Raw genomic sequence first — 12569 nt, 5'->3', positions numbered from 1 at the left:
CTCCGTGTTCTTTCCCCCCTGCCCTCTGCGGGTCTGCAGGGAGCGGCGGCGTTGGCGGCGGCGCCTGGCTCCGTGGAGCTGCGAGGAGGGTCTGCAGGCAGCCTTCAATGAGCTGCTGGGCTGGCTCTGCATGGCAGTGACATCAAGGAGGGGAGAGCCGTCCTGTCCTGACACAGTGAGGCACTAGAGGGCAATGCAGTTTCAGCTAAGGCGTTCCCCAGTCCTGACAGCTGAAACCACAGCCACGCACACCAGCGGGGCTTAATTAAAACATTTGTCACTGGGGAGAAAGCGGCCAGGAAACCACCCTCCCCGACCCGACTCCCACCCATCCCACCCTTCCCAGGGGATGGAGGAGAACTTGGGGAGAGACAGGGAGAGAGCTCACTCAGGGGACACTACTTCTACTCTAGTGGGGTGTAATCCTAAGGGACCCAGAACCCAGGGGAGGGAGCTCTTACCTCGTGGGGGAGGGGGAGGGGGAGCAGGTAGAAGCTTTGTGTAGGACGCACTTGGATGGTGACAGTAGACGTTCAGACCATCTGGGTGTGGGTTAAGTGAAACTTCCTCGACCACCTAAATCAAGGAGAAAACCCCATTTAGACAAGTAGAGAGACATCAGACGTGACTACTCAGAACTACAGTTCCTCTCGTTCCACCCCCTTGTCTGGGATTGAGTCCTCCCTAGATGGAACCAAAGCCTAATTAAAAAAAAATCTTGGTAAGGACCAGAGTTGATAATGACACCAAGCTTCTCCCTAAAACAAAGGCCCATCTTTAGAAAAAAAAAATCAATGTTCTGCTATATCTCTTTGAGCAATGAAATACAATTGTCTCTGAAGAATTAAAAGGCTTTACCTGAAGGCTAAAGGAGAGGCTCATGCAGGGTGTGAGTTTTCTGCAATGCATTATAAACAGTGAATTGCACTTCTGTGTTGAAAAGGATGTCATAGATGTATATGACTGGAAAAGGAGGGATTGGGGTCTTGTTATTCAGTGAGAGTGAGGTATAACCAGTGGGTAGCTCATATACTCTAATGATATCCACAATACCAATGCCCAGAGATTTAGAGGATGTTTCCCAATATGTTGAATAGAAGGATTTATGGGGCAATAAGGACAATAGTCAAATGGGATGAGAATCACAGGAGGTAGGGATGGGTGATGATCTTCACTGTTAGAGTCAGTACCTACAAGGTTAAGATCACAGACACTGATGTATCAAAAGTGAGGGCTGGGCTACTTGAAGAATTTATCTTTCCTCATTGATGATGCAGGTGTCAGAAACTTCAGGGAAGGGGAACCCTCCCCCTAGTAAAGCAGGACTCTTAGAGATGAGAAGACTAAATTAGGATCATTCTTTTTGAGGTAGGAAAGGTGAAGGGAGAGACTTAATTAGAAGGATGTTTTAAATATCTGTTCCTAGGTTCCAAAGTGATTTAAGAGATTTAAGTTCATTTGGTAGAAACTGTTGGTGCTGTCCAATGGACAACTGGTGCTAAAAATTACCTGAGGCACCTACATGTGAATTCAGCCCTCTATGTCACCTAAGCATAGCCTCTCTTCTACCCTACACCTATACCCTGACCCCAATCCAAGGCTGCATGTTGCTAATTTTTTTTTTAGGCTTTAAGGATTTCCTTAGCATTAATTTTTATTTATTCATTTATCTATCTATCTATCTATCTATCTATCTATCTATCTATCTATCTATCTATCTATCTATCTATTGTGGGGAAATGAAGGTTAAGTGACTTGCCCAGGGTCACACAGCTAGTAAGTATCAAGTGTCTGAGGTCAGATTTGAACTCAGGTCCTCCTGAATCCAAGGCCAGTGCTTTATCCACTGAGCCACCTAGCTGCCCCCCACAATAATGTATTTTTAAAAAACAGTAAAAGACACTAGAACTGAAGTTAATGCAATGACCAATTGACTTTAGTATTAATTTTTAACCTGCTTTCACTGGTATACAAAAATTGAAAGGAAGAACCACACAGTGTAATTTGCCCCAGGTCTCTTACACCATTAGAGATAGCCTTGTGAGCTCTTCTGTTTCACCTGCAGAACTGGCCTATGTGGCAATGTGTTTGACTTAGGTTTAATAGCATTTATAGCCTATCACAGTTGGAAGGATTTAGACATAATCTCGTCCAGGCCTTTTATTTTTTCAATGTAGAAACTGAGCCCCAGTTTAGATGACTTGACCAAGGTCATTCAGCTCAATAGTCCCAGTGGCAAAACCAGGACTAAAAATCAAGTTTTCTGGCCATACTACCGATGCTCTTTCTACCACAATCTACTGCCTCCCATAAAGAAGTTTTTCCTGACAAGGTGTGGTGTTAAATTGTGAACAACATGATTGAGGATGGTTATATTGGCACCTCTCCAGAAGTCAGGGCAGAAAACAGTAGGGTAGATTCTCATTTATTCAGAATAATTAGACATCATCTTACATAGAGACAGGGGAATGGACCAATGACCACTCAGGGTCCTCAAATCCCAGGATTCTATAAACCTCCTTGTGCTCAGCAGAGAAAAAAATCCTGCATTTAAGCCATGGTGCCCATCATCATTGGCTAGTCCTCAACATCCGAAGTCACTCACTTCCCACCTTTCACGTATTCTTTTAAAGCCTTGAAAGATTGACTTGTCATCTTTGTTGGTGGAAGGAAGAGAAAAGAAAGATAGTGGCAACATAGGCAAGACGGCAAGATTGCCAAGTGTAGTCCAGAAAATTGGCCATCTAAAAGGAGCAATGAAGCTGAGGGTGGAGTAACTAGAGTCATAGACTTTTTATAGAATGTTAGAGCTCCAAGGAACCTTAGAGACCATTTAGTATAGGACTTCATTTTACAGAAGAGGAAACTGAGGGCCAGAGAGGTTACGAGTTGTCTATGGCCACATGTTCTTATCCTTGATCTGGCCCTTGTTTGTTTTAAATCACTCTTTACCTCCTCTAGCCTGAATTTTGCTATCTGACACACCAAGATGCAGCACTGCACAGTGGACACAGTGCCAGCTTCCAAGCCAGGAACACCTGGGTTCAAGTTTTACTGATACCACATACCAGGCACGTGACCCTTGAAGGTCACTTATCCTCTCAGTACTTTAGGCAACTCTCTGAGATTCTACATTGTAGGAAAAGTGCAAACTTGTATTAGTAGATGGAGTTTCCTCACCTGGAAGATCCCTACATTTATTTATTTATTCATTTATTAATCAATTAATTAATTGATTAATTAATTAACATTTATTTACTTATTCATTCATTCATTCATTTATTCATTTCTTCCTTCCTTCCTTCCTTCATTCCTTTCCTTCTTTCTTTCTTTCTCTTTTTTGGCAGGACAATGAGGGCTAAGTGACTTGCCCAGGGTCACACAGCTTGCAAGTGCCAAGTGTCTGAGGCTGGATTTGAACTCAGGTCCTCCTGAATCTAGGGCTGGTGCTTTATCCACTGCGCCACCTAGCTGCCTGATCCCTACAGTTATTAAAGCATGGGTCCAGTCCCTACTGCCTATTTAAGGGACAGCCATACTCTTTGAAATGCAAAAAAAAAAAAAATAGTCTATTAAACAGAGTTCTGATATGCACCATGGCCATAGGGGAGAAGAGTTAGAAAATCCAAGAAACAGGCATCTTTATATGCCTTCATCCTAAAGGATAATAACTTCCTATTGAAGTGAAAGTCTACGCTCTGAACCTAGATACTAGTGTGTGAAAGTGTTCACTGAGTGAGTGTGAAGTTCAAATATCTTTGTGAAACTAAAATGTTATCATTTCCAAGTCTCCCTTAAGGGTTGTAATGAAGGTAGAACATCTTATCACAAAATAGGCAGTCATATTAGCTTTGACAATAACCTTGTAAACAGGACCTTAATAAATGAATTTGTAATTGTTATTCCTTGTTAAACCCAAGTTCCCTGACATATGCCTAAGAACCACTTGGAGTGAATTTTAACCTATTGAGCTGAACATTTATTTGTTTAGTTATCATCATAGGGAGCCATTTTCTTTCCTCTCCTTGGGACAGAACATGCCACAGAGCTCTGAATCACTCTGCAATCAAGAAGGAGGGAGAGTCTTTCATGCTCTTTATTAATGCATTATAAACTTCCAATGTTTTAAACAGCCCACCACACCCCCTTGGCTAGTTCTATGGTGAGCCTTCAGACCCTATGGGGAAAGCCTTCACTTTGTATTATAGTCAGAGAAACTGAAGCTCAGAAAGATTCAGTAACCTGCTTAATGTGCAAGGAACAGAATTGTGAATCTACTCACTGCTGAAGATTCAGCCTTCTGTATCATTTCCTCCCCACCCTCCTCTAAAACAATAAATGGCTACCAAACACTTACTATATGTGTGACCTGTGCAAGGTGCTCTAGATCAAAGCTTCTTAAACTGTGGGTTGCGACTCCAAATGGAGTTCCATAACTGATTGTGGGGGTTGTGAAAAATTTGGCAGCAGGAAAAGGTCATATATACCTATTTTATACACCTACATGTCCAGGGTCACATAAAAGTTTCTCAGGCAAAAAGGGGTTGCAAGTGGAAAAAGTTTAAGAAGTCCTGCTCTAGGTCATACAAAATAAGAAGACATTATCTTTGTCTTTAATAGGCCCATAAACGTAGAACTGAGGGGACTTTAGAGATTACCTAGTGGACCCCTAGCCCCTCTTATTTTACAGATGAGGAACTGAGGCCCAAAGAATGGTTCTTGCCCAAGATCATGCAGAGGGTATGTGGCAGAAAAGGGATTTAAATACAGGTTCTCTATATTCCAATTCCAGTTCTTTTTCCAAAGCACCTCTTTGCCTCTGTATTCTGACACTCTGACAGATCTGTTGTGGCTGTTTCTTCTGGCCCTACAATCCTATAATCTGTCTCTGACCTACCTTCTCAGACACATTTCATGTCACCACCCTTTATGAACTCTACATGCTGGGCAAACTGGACCTGTCCCTTACAGTCTCCCGGCTCTGGGCTTCTGTACAAACCCTTGCCTCAGGCCTGGAGCTCAATCCCTTCTCATTTTTATTTCTTAGCGCTTCTCCTACTCCTTCCAATGACAGTTAGTTTTTCACACCCAAAGAGAATGTAAGCAAGCTCCTTGAGCATGTGTTTTGGCTTTGTATATACACATGTAATATAAGTATACACATACAGCTCACCCAGACCTCATGTAGTAGCTAGCTAAAACCACTGGGCACTTGCACCAGGTCTGCCTAAAGATCCCCTAGCCCTCCAGCTGAACTCTCTTAATTAGAGTGTGAGCTTCTTAAGAACAAAGACTGTCTCATACATGTTTATATATGCACACATATTCATGCCTTTATCTATATATGCACACAACACAATACACATACATGTTTATAGAATACATGTTTGTACCCATGCTAATGGCTCAGTGTATATACATACATGTACATGTGCATCCATATAGATTTATACAAGACACTAATGGCCCTGTATATACACACATTTGCATGTGTGTACATATATGTTTACATGCATATATTATACATATAATGCAATATATTAAATGGCTTTGTATATTTTGCATATGCATATACTTACATACATATATTATACCCTCTTCTCCTTGAGTGTAGTAAGCACGTAATAAATGTTTGTTGAATAAATGAATGAAATAACAATTTATCGATTTATTACTATATGCCAAACACTGTGCTAAGTGCCAGGGAATACAAATAGAAAATAAACTTTATAAGCAGCCACTATAAAGGGGGAAATAAAAGGGAATGGGATTGCAAAGGGGAGCCTGGAAGCCCCCCACAAACCATTCTAAAGATCCAAGGAACAGAATTTACAAATTGTAGCATACAGTAACCCAAATCAAGAGTCTGGTAATATGGGTGGAATTAGCAGAAGCCATCTGGTCTAGGTGCTGCTCTCAGGGTTCTGATCTTATGAATGTAAATTCCAAACCAATTCCAGACCTCCACAGTTTCAGACTAGCAGAACATCAAAAGCTGCTGATAACTTTGAGATGACGTGGACATGTGAACTTTGAAGTTTTACTGATAACGTTGAGATGATTTGGATATGTTAATGAACTGATCCCAAGATGGCACAGAGAGAAGTTAGTCTGTTCCTCTAAAAAACCTTATAAAAATGGAACCTTATTTTTCGTCATTACTCTGATTTTTCTCTTATAACATAGCTAATGCAGAAATATGTTTAATGTTATTATGTATATATATATATATATATATATATATATATATATAAAACCTATGTCAGATTACCTGCTGTTTAGGGGAGGGGGGAGGGAGGGGAGGGAGGGAGAAAAATCTGAAATTGGAAAGCTTGTATAAACAAAAGTTGAGAACTATCTTTACATGTAACAGGGAAAAAAATAAAATACTTTATTAATTTAAAAAAAATGGGACCTTAAACTGCACCCTCCCCTTTGCCCCAGCACTTTTTTGTTTCTATCCGGTCAGTGCTACTGAGTGTTCCCAATTCTTACCCATGGTTATGTGAATGATATCCTCTGCTTTTCCCTCTCCCTGTCCTCTTCCTTTACCTGCCTATCCCCCTGTCACCACACCATTTATTTACCTCTATATCCCTTTCACTGCTTATCCTTGTACCATCTGTGCCTTAATAAAGTGTGATTGCGGCCTCATTTCCTGTTGCCAATTGTGGTCTTTTCTGGTGAGTACCCAAAGAATTGGACATGCCCGCCCCATTTTATAACTTAATTATCAATTCAGCCATCCATTCAGCTACATGTCATAATCTGGGCAATATGCATTCTTTTTTTTTTAATAAAGTATTTTATATTTTTTCCCGTTACATGTAAAGATAGTTCTCAACTTTTGTTTATACAAGCTTTCCAATTTCAGATTTTTCTCCCTCCCCTCCCACTGTAATCTGATATAGGTTATATATATATATATATATATATATTTCATGTCACCACACACACACACACGTAATAACACACACACACACGTAATAACATTAAACATATTTCTGTATTAGTCATGTTATAAGAGAAGAATCAGAGCAATGACGAAAAACCTCAAAATAGAAAAACAATAGCACCAAAAACAAAAGAAATAGTATGGTTCATTCAGCATCTATACTCCAATATGCATTTTTTAATTTCATTAAAAAAAAAAAAACCTCTTGCTTCATTTCTTCTAGGTATTCACACAATACTTATGGGAAGCCCACTTTTTCCTTTTACTTTATAGTTGTTGAAGAATTTCATCATTTTGGGGACTTTCAATCTGCAATGTATACATGCATATGTATATATAAGTATGTACACATATGTATACACATACATACATACATATACTTGTATACACTCATTTGTGTATATATGTATATATGTTTGTATATATACACATATAAGTGTGTGTGGTGGTCTTTGGTTTACTTATCTCTTTGCCAGGACATGGCTCTGCCTACAGCTGTGCTCCTGGGTGGGGTTGTTGGTTCTGCTTGTTTTCACATGGGGTCTCCTGGATCCTGTGCTGATCTCTCTGTTCTGAGGTTAGGAGCCCCCTGGATCTTTGGTTCAGAGGGTTGGATCTTTAGGACCCTCTCTGGCATCTCAGTACAGAAAGTTAGGGCTGAACACTGTCTGAACGCTGCTGAACCTGTCCTGGTCTCTGCTGCTCCTCTGGACTTCCGAGATCACCAGCCTGGGACTTTCTGACCTCCCTGGGGCTTTCTCAGTGAAGCCTTCCACTCTTGCTTCCCGTGGAGAGAGTGCCCTGTGGGCTGCACATGCTTCTCCTCTTGCTGGGAGGCCATGGCTTACTTGCCTCTGCTGGCACTGGCTTGCTCTGGTGCTGGCTTTGCTGTTGGCTCCTTTTCCTTATTGCCCGTTGGCTTCTGGCTGACTTTTTGTGCAATTTGAGAGTGGAAGAAGTCACTTGCTGTAGTTTCTCATTGGATTTCTGGTTTGTTATTAGGCCTGGTGTAAATTTCAGGTTTTTGCTGGAATAGATATGTGGGAGCTGGGCAGTTTGCCTCCATTTGGGCAGCTATCTTGGCCAGAAGTCCACAATACGAATTCTTATCCATTTGTATTTTGCTGCATGGATTTCTTGTCCAACCTTTTAATTGACCATGGGACTTAGTAAGGAAGCCTATAGTATTTCAGGGACTGATGTAATCAGCACAATTTCTGATCTGGCTCTCAAATACCATAAAATATAAAGAACTTACTTTTTTGCTTGAGTGAGTTTACATGTCAGTTTGCCACTTATTCTCTGGTGAACCTGCATCTTTTTTTTTTTTACTTAGGAAAAATATAGATTTATTCAGATAATAACAGGGTTTAAAAAGTTTTATTGATGCATTTTACTTGTTACACCCCCAGTTATTTTCTGCTAAAACTCCACCCTCCCAATCAAATCATTGTAACAAAGAAAAACAGTTAAGCAAAACTAGCTGACAAAATTGACAGTACATGCAACATTCTGCTCCCCTAGTCTCTTATGTTTCTACAAAAGGGGAGAAATGTGTTTCACTGTTTATTCTCTAAGACCAAAATTGCTTATTGTAATTATTCTGAGTTTTGTTGCCTTTTTGGATAATAAACATTTTTATTTAAAGTTTTGAGTTCCAAATTCTTTTCCTCCTTCCCTCCCTCCCCCCTCCCTGAGGCAGTAAGCAATCAGATATAGGTTATACATGTGCAATTATGCAAAACATTACCACATTTGTCATTTTGTATAAGAAAACTTGAATAAACAAAAAAAAATGAAAGAAAGTGAAAATAACATGCTTCTGTGTTCAATCAATATTAGTTCTTTCTTTGGAGGTAGATAAGTATGCTTCATCACTAGTCCTTTGGGATTGTCTTGGACCATTGTATTGCTGAGAATAGTTGTCATTCACAGTTCTTAACTGAACAATATTGCTGTCACTGTGCAAAATGTTCTCCTGGTTCTGCTCACTTCACTATATATCAGTTCATATATGTCTTTTCAGGCCTTTCTGAAATCATTCTGCTTGTCATTTCTTATGGAATAATAATATTTCATCACCATCATATACCATAGATTGTTTAGCTATTCCCCAATTGATGGACATTCCTTTTATTTCTAATTCTTCATTTTCTTGCCTTTTTAGCATTACTTTAATTTACTTTATAATAGTCACTATGTATACACACGTATATTTCTCTTAGTTCTGCTCACTTTTCTCTGTATGAGTTCATATAAATCTTATGTTTCTCTAAATTCTTAATATTTGTTATTTACAGAACAAAAGTGTTCCTTGACACTAATTTACCACAATTTGTTCAGTTACTTTCTCTAATTAAAGAATACCTATCTAGTTTCCAGTTTTTTTCTTGCTATCACAAAAATGCTGCTAAAATATTTCATAACAAAGTTTTAAAAAACATGTACTAGTACTAGAATGAGAAATACAGATGACAAGGGATATATAGGAGAGCCATATCAAGTGAGGATTGCTGGAAATGATTATAAGTAGGAAGTGGAACTTAAACTGGGTTCCCAGTAACTTATATCTTCTCCTTTAGTGTTCAGTTTGCTGAATCAAATTGACTTTGACAGATTAAAACCGGTGCAAGATTCAGAAAGCCTTGTATGAGATTATGATGTAGAAAGAGACATAGACTATGTATCAGAACCGGTATCCAGTTCTGACATATACCAGCTATATGATCTTGGACTTTGGTTGCCAAAACCCTTGTTCATCATTAAGTGGCCACCCTACTGGTATTGAGCCCCTCTGTACTTTGCTAAACTGGTCCTCAGGAAGTAGACAGAGTCTGTGTCCACAGCCATATCTGAAGTCTTCCTGGTTTAGTAGAATTTTCCCACAGCCACTGTTGTGTTGGCCAGGTATTTTGACTGAGTTCTCAACCATGATGATTTCTTTGCCTTAATAAGGAAGGAGTAGAAAGTGAGGAAGAACCTCAGTATCTTGGGTGGACCCTTTGTGACAAATGAGAGATATAGATAAAAAATAGATATGGATATGGATAAAAGGTATTCCAAGATGGGATGGATTGCAATTTGCATCATTAAAAAGAATATCCACATTGATGAGCTTACAGGGCCATCGGAATATTTCAGTTGCCTTAGGCAAATGACTTCGCCTCTCTTGGCTTCAGTTTCCTAATTTATAAAATAAGAATGTTGGACTAACTTCATAGAATCATAGATCGAGAGCTGCAAAGGAACTGAGAAGCCATTTGAGCCAACATCCTAATCTTACAGATGACAAAACTCTGGTCAATGGAGATTAATGACTCACTCAAGGTCAGATAGCTAGTGAGCATCCCAGATAGGATTGAACTCAGGTCTTCTGAATCCAGACCCAACATTCTTTCTACTGTTCCATGTAGATCTTTAAGACTCATTTTAGCTCTGCTATTCAGCGACAGAATAGACACTCCCCCACTTTGCTCCCCATGTAGGAAGACCCAGAGATGATCTTTCATTTGGACAATCTAGCCTTTAGGGTTGAGAAAACTTACTGGGAATGAGTGATTTCTTAGGGCCAGAAGAAAGTTATTTTAGCTGATATTTTCTTTTCTTTCCAGTAATTTTGACATGTCATTTCTTTGATGAACACAGATTCCTTGAGTCCAGACATTGTAGTACCACAACTTTCCTGGTAAGAGGGAGTATTCTGGTGAAGATCAAATTGACAAAACCTCAAGAGACTGAATTAAAATCAGATGTTGAGGGAGCATCTGTGATCTCTTTATACAGGATTGCTGGAGTGAGAAAATCAAAAGAACTGTGGTGTTTGTAGCCTGTGAAATGATGTTAGTTTTGCTATTTTGCTTTCAGTAGCCTCTCTGACAGGCCTGGGTGGGCAGGCACTGCCAAAGTCAACACAGGAAACCCTGGTGAGCTCAGGGCAGCTGGTTTCTCTGTGGTAAAGACAGACTTGCACCTTTGCCTACATAACTACATGACTTCTGTATGTTTGAGGATGCCTTATTTTTGCTCAGAAATGAACTTTATTATTATTATTTATTTTAAAAATCTTAACCCATTTAGAAATCCAGGGGCTACTCATGGGTTTGATCACACTGGTCTGGATAGGAGCTGCGACCCATTCTGTTTCTGGCATGGTCCTGTTTGCTTTTCTTCAGGCAACCTAGTGGTACCAGTTCCTGAGGGCTTGCCATATTCACATGTAATTTGGGGAAGACAATGGCAGCTCAGAACTCTTGAGCTCAAGGAATCTGTCAGTCTCAACCTCAATGGTAGCTAGAATTATAGGAATGCACCACTATGCCCAGCCAGAAATTAATTTAAAAAGACAAACTGTACCTTTTCCAGACCAGAAAGGTAGTATTGCATAGTGCTTAGAGGGCCAGACATGGAACCAGGAAGACATGGATTCAGATTCTGCCTCTGATACAATGTGACCATGAATGATTTTGTCAACTTTCATTGTATCCAGGCAACACAAGAAGCCTATGCTACATTTCTGCACTAAGTGCGGGGAGAGTTTCCATGCCAGGAATTCTTCCACTCTGACCACAGCATCATAGGTTTAGAGTCGGAAAGATCCTTTGATATTACTTATTACAATCCCTTAAATTTATTAATGAGAAAATCTGACAGAGAGGTAAACTGCCATGCCCGGGTGACATGGATATTAAGTAGCAAAGGTAGGATGTAAACCCTGTCGATCCTACTCCAAATTCAGAATTCCTTCCACTATACCATGTTGCTGATGAGAAAGCTGAGTGCTCAAAACACAACATTACTGCCTCCCCACTCCTACCTTCTCTATTACTGGAGAGGGCCAACTACCTTCCCAGTCCTTCAGGCTCACAACCTAGGAGTCATCCTGGATTCTTTATTATCTCTCACTCCCCATATCTAAGCTGTTGTCAAGGCCTGTTGGTTTCACCTTTGTAACATCTTGCAGCCCCCCTAGTGGTGTGACCTTGGGCAAGTCACTTAACCCTGTTTGGCTCAGTTTCTTCATCTGTAAAATGAGTTGGAGAAGGAAATGGTAAACTATTCTAGTGTCTTTGCCAAGACAGCCCCAAATGGGGTCATGAAAAGTAGGATGTAACTGAAATTACTGAACAACAACAAAACTCCTTTAATACCATTGCTACTCTAGTGCGGGCCCTCATCACCTCATGTTTGGACTATGACAGTAGCCCTGCTGGTGGGTCTGCCTGCCTCAAGACTATAATGAAGATTATACTCAAGACTGTAATCACTCTTTCAAAATAAAGTTTTAATTTAATTTAAAAAAATTTTAAAAGTAATAAACATTTTTATTTATAGTTTTCAGTTCCAATTTTTATCCCCCCCCTTCCTGCCCTTTCCTCCCCTTTCCCTGAGGTGGTAAGCAATCAGATATGGGTTATAGATGTATGATTATGTAAAACATTACCATATTAGTAAAAAATAAAGTTTTTAAAGAGTAGATATTAGAACAGACAATTACATTATGACCATGTTGAAACTTCAAAACCTCATCAGGTCCAAATTAGTTGCACTAAAGAAGATTAGCAGAAGGATGGACAACCCACAGATTCTTAGATTCGGACAAAAATGCAGAACATAA

General features: G+C 39.8%; 1 protein-coding gene across 1 annotated transcript in view; it reads right to left on the bottom strand.

Moving 5' to 3' along the window:
• ADRA1B (adrenoceptor alpha 1B) overlaps positions 1-12569 on the bottom strand; it is a 110811-nt gene that overhangs the window by 38756 nt on the left and 59486 nt on the right. The window contains exon 2 of the mRNA XM_043985850.1: positions 462-576. The gene's annotated coding sequence lies outside the window, so the exon portion shown is untranslated. The remainder of the gene's footprint in view (positions 1-461; positions 577-12569) is intronic.

Source organism: Dromiciops gliroides, chromosome 2 (genome assembly GCF_019393635.1).
Source record: "Dromiciops gliroides isolate mDroGli1 chromosome 2, mDroGli1.pri, whole genome shotgun sequence".
NCBI classification, from domain to species: Eukaryota; Metazoa; Chordata; class Mammalia; order Microbiotheria; family Microbiotheriidae; genus Dromiciops; species Dromiciops gliroides.
This window is presented reverse-complemented; position numbering and strand designations above follow the sequence as displayed.